Raw genomic sequence first — 11,108 nt, 5'->3', positions numbered from 1 at the left:
CAATTTAGCACTAAATAAGCACAAAATTATAGTACAAAATTGAAACTATCGGCACAATTTAGCACAAAATTATAGTAAAAAACTTTGAAAATATCAATATTGACCGTGTTTAGTGTCATCTGAAAAAGTTCTAGTACTTATTATGACGATCAGCACAAAATTTAGAATTATCGGCACAATTTAGCACAAAATGAGCGCAAAATTACAGTAAAAAATTGAAAATATTAGCACAATTTAGCACAAAATGTAGTAAATAGATTTGAAAATATCAACAGTGTGGAGTATCATCTGAAAAAGTTCGATCAGCACCAAATTTAGAATGATCCGCACAATTTAGCATAAAATGAGCACAAAATTATAATAAAAAAATTTGAAAATGTAAATGTTGACAGTGTGGAGTGTCAGCTGAGTAAGTTCAATTAGTCATTAAGGTGATCAGCACAAAATTTCAAATCAGCACAAAATAATTATGGGGTTTCAAGTATACAACTTCATGGACCCGTATGTATAGTAGATCTTCCGCTACATTTTGTTTCGACTAGATAGATTTTCTTAGATTTTGTGTGTATCAAGAGAATAAATTATAGTGACGTAATTGCCACCTTTGCCTAAACGAAATTTGCGGTGTAATGAAGTAGGCAAAAACTCCTCTCTCGTTAAAACTAAATTATTACGGGCATTACGGCACGAAAACAATGACCTTTGATCGTTTCGAGGTTATTGAATGACGAGAGTCATCTGAAAAATTTGATACACGAGCTTTTTTTAGACCCCCATCTAACCTCTTGTTACGCAAAATTTAATTACATGCCTGGTTCCATTTACAATAATTATTATTTTACGATAGATTTACGATCGATATAAGCTATGAATAGAAATTGCGAAACTGTTTATATTTGAAATTTGTTTACCTCTTTATTTTTATTGAGTATGAAAGGGAAGTGCACCGCCATTTAGTGAAAGTATGCGGGTGACAAAATGGAAATCTATCCACCCGTATGGTATGTGATATTAATATTTAACATGGGGGAGAAGTGCTTACATAATTTTGAATCAAGTTACAATACCTTTTTTGGATTGTTTTATTTTTTTAATTTTGCAACCCTTCTTTGGGGTATTTAGAATCTTCTTTTTTTGATTTTTGAATTTTTGTTAGGGCTATTCTAGTGTTTTGAACTGCTTGAGATTTTTAAATTTTGGGTTGAATTCGATCTTTTTAATTCTTTGAATATTCGGGAATCTTTGGTATTTTTCAAAGATTTGAAAATTTTGGAAACCTCGGAAACTTTATTAATGAACGTCGTTAAAGTAGAGCTTCCGGGTTTTGTTTGCTCCTGAATTCTCTGTAAAATTTGAAATTTGAAATTTTTTGCTTTGGATTTTTGAAATTGACGAAATCTTTAGACTTCTTGAATTCTTTTGGAAATTGATTGTTTCTAAACGTTGAAAACAGAAATTTTGAATTCTTTAACCTTACAATCTTGAATCTTTCAAATTTTAAGCCTTCTTGAGAATAAAAGTTTGATCTTGAATAATGAATTCCGAGGCTCTTTAATTTTGTATCTTAACCCTCGGTGATCTTGAACTTGGAGAATCTTGAATTCTGCGGATCTCGAACCACGAAGAGCGATCCTCGGACCTCTAATCTTAAATTTCCAATCTTTGATCCTTGATGATCTTTCTAAAATCTTGAATCTGGAGAATCTTGAGAACCTTGAATCATGTTATGTTCCGATCATCTTTACAATCTTGGCTCATAAGTTTCTGGAATTACTTTGTATTTGGAGTCTTGAATAGTCAACTTTTCTTATATAGCAAAGCTGAGTGTGAGACCTTCTAGAATGTTCTCCAGGAAAACACGTCATATTTCTCGAAAAGATTGCGTCACATCAGCCTTCGTCGTCTATCGCCGATGATTAATCTTTCACGGCGCCTCGATGTCTATTGAGATTTCTGGAAAATTCGCTACAATAGCTTTTGTGCGTCCTCCTCGGCGTCCCTCATTCAAGATTGTTGAAAATTGGAAATTTATCACACAAACTCCTTAAGAGCAATTTAAACACACATCCCTGTACCTTTTATTTCTAATTACGCATACGCGCTCTTTTCCGGTTTCCTGATCGAACAACAATTAATTTCAGTGCCAGTGACTGTACAGAAGACGTTGGTTAGCTTCATTTCATTACGACGTCGATCAACTTCACCGTTCGATTTACTTGTCTGCAGTACTATTAGAGCTCCATTTCCCATAATTACCGTAAATTAGACTTGCAATCAAGTGTCATTGCTCTAATGTTGGTTAACAATTGGTAAACAATTAATATGCAGTTACACGGTCATCCCAGGTGACCTGCTTGTCTATTAGTTCACCTAGTAAACCGTAACATTTGTTACCGTTTAAAATAGGGGTTGATGGATATAATTGAGAATTTCGTTGTTGGAGTTCAACATTTATTTCGTAGTGTAGGTACATCACTTGACTGTACCTACTCATTTATTTTCTGTACACAGTGTGATTGAACAAAATTAGCGCAAGAAAGGGAATTTTAAATAAAATATAGGACAATTTTTGCAAAACTTTCCAGTGGTGCGTTCCAGAAAGAAACTCATTAAACTGCTTCTACAGCGTTAGAGAGCTATCTCTTTTTCTTGTTCACTCGAAGATCTTAAGTAAAAAAGTATTTTATCGAATTTGTATTTTGTTCAGTATAGGAAAATTGATACACGTACCGCTTCATAGCGAACGTGAACGTAAGTATGTCTGGTGATAACAAGAAACGTATTACGCAAAACGAGCGCACACAATACCTAAAAGTTCGAGTCAAAACGTACTATAATGGGTGCGTTAAAAATAATTATATTGGAACACTAATTAGCGAGGGATGACACTGTATACTGTACGTGCAAAATTTTTCTACAGGTGAAGATTTATTATAAGTTGACAGTGAATTGCGGGGCGAAGAAAAAAAACTCTGTCGCAGCCTGATTCGTAGCAACGTCGTTCATTTATAAGTGATAAAGGCAAACGATAATTTCAGGAACGACTTAAAAATAAAAAAACAGAGATTTTTTTTGGAATTTTGGAACAGTATCGGCTGGTTAAGAGCAATGCATTATGTGATAAATAAAATTTTGCTACAAAGGCATATGTAAGGGATTTGAAGACAATTAATCGGTACGTTGATCGCAACAAAAAATCTAACTAATAAATTGGGCAAAAATCAGTGTCAGTTGCATCATTAGCCATTTCTGAAGGGTGCAGAATTCTGCCAATTCTAACCTGACAGGAATCTCATCCACATCAATTACTAAAAATTTTTGAATTATATAAGGTAGTGGTCGATTATTTTTAGGAATTTGCATAAATAATTTTGTTTGGAGTAATTTTAATAGTCCTAAAGGAATCGACCCGTGAAAACCATTTAACGGATTTTGTGTTGCACTTATTGATAAGAATTAAATTCAAAGAAAGGAATCTAGTCATTTTTGTTCATTGAATTTTGCATTTAATTTCAGTAATACTGTAGCGAATAGTCTAGAAATCCCGATAGACATCGAGGCGCCATGAAAGATCTTTCCTGGAAATATGATGTGTTTTGTTCTAGAATGTTCGAGAATATTCGGGACCACTCGTGTTTGCTATATAAGCAAATCGAATTGCGTTTCAGGACAGTTCCAATTTCAACGCCGAAGTAATAATAGTTATAAACTGTGTATATGTCCGCGATAAATAATATGTTCAATGTTATAAATCAATTCATATCAAAACTGTTCTAAATTTAATGTTAATTAATATTATATAAATAAATAAATTACATATACAGGGTACATTTTGTATGAAACACTGGATATATGTTCAAAACAACATTTTTTTAAAAGAAGCTTTTCATGGTATCCAAAATTACAAACAATTGGCTACCAATCTACGTGCTTTAAATTTGTAATCAGTGGTGTCCTTCTGCATGCTCACGGGAGGCATATTTTTTTAATGGCAATTACTAGTTTCGTTACAGATTATTAAAGAGCACACTTTACTATTAAACAATGAATCTTTTTAGCGCATTTTTGAAAATTGACTTCGGTATTCTGTCGTATCGGATTTTTATTTATCACTCACTTGCACTCAAATTAATCAATTTGCATATATGGCAAACGAAAACTTCTAGAACATCCTCCAATAAACACTTCATATTTCTCGGAAAGAAGACGCTTTCATTCCTTATCGCCGATGACCAATCCTTTATCGGGTTGATGGCGACCTGGTGGCGCCCCGATGTCCCTCTGGAAGATTCGCTACAGTCGTTAAGTTGGATACATAAAGCAACTAACGGGTCTCTATATGACGTATTCGCCGAAGTTACGATTTTAAATCCCAGGAACTCAAATCGTAAAATGTAAGTGCAAACATCTTTGAAAGATCTTTTGTCGGTTTCGAAGTCTCTTGATCCACTTATTAACGATCCTCGAGATTGTTTATAATTTTGTATTGCTGATGTCTGTCTGTCCGTCTGTCGGTGTGGTCGATAACTTTGTGTAGAAACGTGCGATCTCTTTGAAAATTGATACATATGTTCTTCAGGGTATAAGAAAGGGCACTATTGTTTTTCAGCGACGTAGACCAACGGGCCAAAAAGTTACAGTCCAAAAACTGTTCAAACCTCCAAAAAGGGTTTCTTTTATAACTCTTGTTACAAAGAACATATGAATGTACAGTTTTCTGTGTTAGTAAATAATCTTTAAACCTCAGGCAGATGCAAAAAATATTGCGTATGCGCATTCCAACTTTTGTATTTGCGCAATCTCAATTTTTTTTTATTTGTTATTAGATATTTAAATGCAATTTTGTATGTACGCACCTCGAATAAAAGTAAAACCGAGAGTAAAACTAATGCCCATTCAAAAAATCTGGGACAGAACCCCTTAAGATAAATTGCCTTTTTTTGCATGGCCGCCTCGTTATTATGTAAACTACACATAACTTATTTAAGATTAGAATATAAAAACCAGGAAAACCAAGATATTTCAAAAACTATCGGAGATAGGAATAGAACATTATTATTAAAAGGTTTTTGGAGGAGCTAAAAGATGACAGAAAAATATACATGGTGTTCCGTTTTAAGAAGTGAGATTTTTAATATGAAGTTTTGCAACTTTTGACCTACAAAAAAAACACCCTGTAAGCTATTTTTTAATGTTTCATAGTAGATGTACTTATACTCGCCGGCAGAAAAGATATAGAACCTGGAATCAAAATTTAAGCAATAATTTTGACAATATACTGACGCTTGCAAATTAAAAAAATGCATTCAAATACAGGGGGTTCCATTTTAAAAAATGTACCATTTTGGCGCCCTACTTTGTGAGCGCACCCTGTATAATTCCAAATATTTTTAAAATGTTGAGAATATTCAACCATATCATAATACAAAAGCACTCTATCGACAAATCTTATCTTCAAGGCATTACGTTACTCCGCGCAATCGTTGACTCACCCTGTACATCGCTTTCAGTCAGATTTAAGATAAATGAACAAGTTCTATTAACATACTGTTATTTTGAGCATTTCCCTATTTATCTAAGTGTGTATTTTTCCACATAATTAGAATAAAAATAAGGGAATTTATTGGTGCAATGGAATAAAGGAAGTTTGGTGCTGCAAACTAAGCAGCCTATAGAAAATATAAACCCTTATAATAATATACAGGGTGGTGACTTGCGTAACGCATCATAGGGATTTCAATGTAAAATTCATAACATGCGATTATTGGCTCCCCAAATTATCTTAGGGAAAAAATGTATTAAGGTTTTTTGTAGAAAAAATTTTTTTACGTCAATCAACCGTATTAGTTTTCAATTTTTTTCATATAAAGACGGAAAATTGGAAAAATAAAACCCGCATCTTTTTCAATAATCTGCGATGCCATGGAATTTTTCATCCATCGAACTGCAACAAGCCCAAATTGCTGGATCGATTTCGCGAAATATCCTAAACGGGCAGGTTATGGGCCCAGCAGACGCAAATACGAATTTGGTAAATTCTAATTTCTCAGTGCGATAAAATATAGGTCGTATATTTTGTACTTCTAGTATAATGTTGGTTTCAATTAGTGACCCTGGGACAGTTAAATGCAAATGTCCAACTTGTACTTTGGATAGTGGGTAGTTCAAACAACTACTATAAAATGATGACGTCGATTCGCGATTGTGCCGAAATGCAACAATTTTGTTTTTACTGTAACGTTAACTGCTACATTGACCTACACACCCAATCAAACTTTGGCCCACGCCGCAGCTGTAACGAATTAATAATGGAACAATTACCAAAATATAAACAATATCCCGTAGTGACGTTTCCTAAAACATTAAAACTGTCACCTGAAGCCGGAAATAGAGCGATTTAAAAAAATTAGTTGACAATTACACGAATTTATTTAACTGTACCCCTCATTAGAAGGTACTCAGTATTCAATGGGTGTCCTCCGCAAAATGCTGAGTGCATTACAATTACAATTCGAGATTCGGCGCCCATGTGGCAGAAAAATAATGAAAGTGATCGCGTTCTTGCAGACCTTGCGATGCACTTTTTTTTGTTACAGCTCGAGAATGATTTAAAAGAATCTTACCAAAATAGCAGCAAACTTCATGACGACGTCTCTTTCGTGCGGAACTTTACGCGAACTAAGTCTAAAACAAGACTAAATCCTAAATCCTTAATCCACCTGTACTGTAGTAGAAGTAGATGGAAACTTGAAAGAATTAGGTGGGGGAGGTATGCAGGTTTACGTCATCAACGAAGCCTGTTTCTTGCTTTGGTCGAGTTTGAAGTGAAGACTGAAGAGGTTGTTGGCACTCATGCGTGCCGTGCTGTTTTTATTGCAGTTTGTTCGTTTTTTCCTGACTTATCTGGCTCAGTCAAAACGATGCATAAGCTTAGATTTGCTTGTACGGGGGAACTTCAATTAATTTTGTAATTGTGTATAAATTATAAATTATACGTACAGGTCTTCCATATCGAGAAGGAAATTGCCGTATTAGTCTTGATATTACGAAGACGTTTTTTTAATTTTCCACCGTTGTGCAACCCCCATAAGTTGCACTACTAATTCACGTGGGTCGTGGACAGGAAGTTTTAGTTAAATGGAAAAGGACGTTTCTAATTATCGACACTATTATACAGGGTCGCTAGAAAAGATGGAACCAATACTCACCGGTGTCAAATTAGCCAACCACTTTTGAAATTTTCAGAATATTTTTATTCCAATCGTTTGTTGGTGTTTGTTAGTTACATTTTGATTTTTGACGTTTGTTGGTTAACCGTTATTTAATTATTCAAATTTCAAAATTTGGGGGTAGGTATAGTTACTTTTTGAATTTTCAAAATATTTTTACTTAACCAATATCACAGATTTAAATATACTATTTAAATCTGTGCCAATACAGGGTGTTTTTTTGGGAGCTTTAGTTAAACGTTTCTGGGAAAGTAAAATAGGTAGGTTTTTGAAAATTTATACTTAGGAGTTACTCTGAAGACCGAATCGATGTAAAATATTTTCAAAATGGCCACCCTTCCGGAAACACCGGAAGTAGATAGTAACTTCGTTATATTAAATGGCAACCCCTATTTTTTATTCCATTTTTGGATTCTACGTAAAATTTCAGTTCTTTTGATACCCACATGTCCATATCTGCCATTTATGGTTTTTAAGTTATTTTGACTTTATGAAAAAAAATGGCGGATGCAGATGGTACCTTGATAATTGATTACTTGAAAATGGTTATAGTCATGGCAACCCATTTTTATCATTGCATAGAGAATGAATGGGGCTTTCTTTTAGTGTACTTAAAAAAAATTAAGTTGCGTATAATCGCACCTATGGAGATCCAAATTTAAGAAACTTCAAAGTCCAAAAACTCAGTTTTTTTTAAATGGAATGACCATGTTCTTCCTATTGCATGAGATAGAGAATCGAAATTGGAATATTTTGATATTACATGTTCCTATAGCTATCTTTAACATTTTCTGATTTATTCCCATTTCATTGAATTGATGCCATTTTTTTGCATTTTCATTTTAGTAGTTGGCCATGATTTTATAACAATCGAATTTTAAACAAATCAAGAAAAGGATTTTTAATATCATTGATTCTAGTCTAAATAATTCATTAATAAATAAGTCATTTATTAAGGATATAGGACGGAATTTTTGAGAAATCTAGACTGAGTCGTTCAACTGAATTTGTTAAACAACGTATAAGTCTAAAAATTCAGAGAGGTAATGCGATATCTGTTCTAGCAACAATTCCATACAAAAAATGTTTCAACGAAGTTTTTTATATTATACATTGAATTTATTTTGTTAATCTTGCATTTGCAATTCAATTCATTCTCTTAAATATTCTCTTGTAGAGCTTTGTATCACTTGCGCTTCAACGGTTTGTAGTGCATTTGGGGGTACCAAATTTCCAAAATTCATACAATTTCGTTCCAGTGTTCGAATGAATGTACGGCAAGCACGTGCCGCGATTCTGTCCATTTCACCATAAATAACAATTAAATTCAAAAATAGGTGAAACCACTGCGAGTCATTTTTCGATTTTTGAAAAACTTATGTTAACCTATAACAGTAGGTGACGGATTAGTGTCACTAGAATTGTTTAAAATTCAATTGTTATAAAATCATGGCCGACTACTAAAAAGAAAATTCGAAAAAAATAGTGTCAATTCAATAAAATGGGAATAAGTCAGAAACTGTTAAAGATAGCTATAGGAACATGTATTGTCAAAATATACCCATTTCGATTCTTTATCTCATGCAATATTAAGAAAATGGTGATTCCATTTAAAAAAACTGAGTTTTTAATCTTTGAAGTTTCATAAATTTGGATCTCCATAGGGGCGGTCTTACGCAGCTTAACTTTTTTTTAAGTACACTAAAAGAAAGCTGTATTAATTCTAAATGCACTGATAAAAATAGGTTGTCATGACTACAACCGTTTTCAAGTAATCAATTATCAAAGTACCATCTGCATCCGCCATTTTTTTTCTTAAAGTCAAAATAACTTAAAAACCATAAATGACAGATATCGACATATGGGTATCCAAAGAACTTAAATTTCACGTAGAATCCAAAAACCCAATAAAAAATTGGGGATGCTATTTAAAATAACGAAGTTACTATCTACTTCCGGTGTTTCCGGAAGTGCGGCCATTTTGAAAATATTTTACATCGATTCGGCCTTCAGCGTAACTTCTAAGTAAAAATTTTCAAAAACCTACCTATTTTACTTTCCCAGAAACGTTTAACTAAAGCTCCCAAAAAAACACCCTGTATAGACATGTCCCGTCCAGTCGATTCATTTTGCGTGTGAGTACACTTTCCTCCGACAAACCGTTTTCTAGATATTGGCTCTTAAAGTTTTGAAATCACCAATGGATATCTTTTTTCCGGACGTCCCAATAGCCCTTTGTGAGTAACCTGTTTTGACAATCCGTTCTTCTTTTTTTTGAGATATAAGGGAATATATCCGATCACGGAAAACGGCTCCTTTCGTTGAAACCTTTAATTAGAATACCATGAAATGAATTTGTAACCTAACGAGGGCAGTTGTACTGGAAACCAAAGTGGTTGCAGAAGGCATGGCCGCGTTCCCGCGAACTACGACAGGCGGCCCATTTTATTATGTTTTTGTTTTAGTAGTTGTCAAATAAATCTAGAATGCGTCGCCACGCCATAAAGAACTATAACCCTCGCCAGGAAAGATTGCCGGTCACAGCACACCTTGTGTCAATCTACAGTCTAATATGTTTTTCTTAAGATGCGAGCGACTTCCGGAATAGGATCGTGCCAATGTTGACACGATACTATCCCGGAATCCGGAATCCGGCAACCTTTCCTGGCGAGAGGTATACGTATGTAAAAAGTATTTTTCAAAATAAATTACTATAACGGTAATTTTTAATATCAGCGTTATACCCCCCCACCCCCGGGTCCCGCCAAACATTGGGCTTCCAAAAAGGGTCGCCCGGGAAAGTTATAGTTTGTACAAAGCTAGGTACAAACCAATTTATTTCGGAGTAGAACGTGTGTTTACCCCCCCCCCCACACAATTTTCAAAAGTTTAACTTGCCACCACTAAAGGCATGCGTATGCAAAATCTGGTTGCTGTATGTAAAAGTTATGCACGTTTTACTTTCAAAAACAGCATCTCAGGATCAAATTCATGCCCCCTCCCCTTTAAGACAGCGAAATTTGATGGCCGTCTGGCCCACCTTCAAGGTATAGGCTACCTACTGCAAAAAAATTCCAGGACTCTAGAAGCGTTCCCCTAGAAGTAGTTCAAAACGACGGCAGTAGTGGGCCTGGACGGAGGGACGGACGGACGGACGGACGGACAAAACGCAAACAATGGCACATTTTTTTTAAATTCTTAATTTTAATTTTAATGTTGGGGTTAGCCCAAAAATTACAAAATTTATTCTGAAGATACTATCAACCAGCAAATGATAAAAAACAGCCAACAAACACCAACAAACAACCAAGAAACGATTGCAAGTTAGGGGGCTAACTATATACGCCCACCTTTTTGAATTTTGAATAATTCAATAACGATCTACCAACAAACGTGAATATGTAACTAACAAACACCAACAAACGATTGCAAAAAAATATTTGGAAAATTCAAAAAGTGGGGGGCTAACTATACGCCCAAATTTTGAAATTTTTATAATTAAATAACGGTCAATCAACAAGCGTCAAAATGTAACTAAGAAGCACTAACAAACGACCAACAATCGATTGCAATAAAAATATTCTGAAAATTCCAAAAGTGAGGGGGGGAGGGGGGACTAACTATACGCCCAAATTTTTGAATTTTGAATAATTCAATAACGATCAACCAAAAAACGTGAAAATGTAACCAACAAAAACTACCAAACGATTGCAAAAAAATATTGTGAAAATTCAAAAACTGGGAGGGGGGGAACTATACGCACAAATTTTGAAATTTTAATAATTAAATAACGGTCAAACAACAAGCGTCAAAACTAAGAAGCACCAACAAACGACCAACAATCGATTGCAATAAAAATATTCTGAAAATTCCAAAAGT

General features: G+C 34.4%; 1 protein-coding gene across 3 annotated transcripts in view; it reads left to right on the top strand.

Moving 5' to 3' along the window:
* Positions 1 to 921: 921 nt before the first annotated feature.
* The window catches only part of LOC116180510, a 45,533-nt gene continuing 35,346 nt past the window's right edge, over positions 922 to 11,108 (top strand). The window contains exon 1 of one of the 3 annotated variants that reach the window (XM_031500525.1): positions 922 to 1,001. The gene's annotated coding sequence lies outside the window, so the exon portion shown is untranslated. The remainder of the gene's footprint in view (positions 1,002 to 11,108) is intronic. The other 2 variants (XR_004147137.1, XM_031500526.1) reach the window with 2 other exon arrangements.

The sequence above is a fragment of the Photinus pyralis genome, unplaced genomic scaffold (assembly GCF_008802855.1).
Source record: "Photinus pyralis isolate 1611_PpyrPB1 unplaced genomic scaffold, Ppyr1.3 Ppyr1.4_LG9, whole genome shotgun sequence".
NCBI classification, from domain to species: Eukaryota; Metazoa; Arthropoda; class Insecta; order Coleoptera; family Lampyridae; genus Photinus; species Photinus pyralis.
Note: the sequence above shows the minus strand (reverse complement) of the source record. Positions and strands in the feature narration are given on the sequence as shown.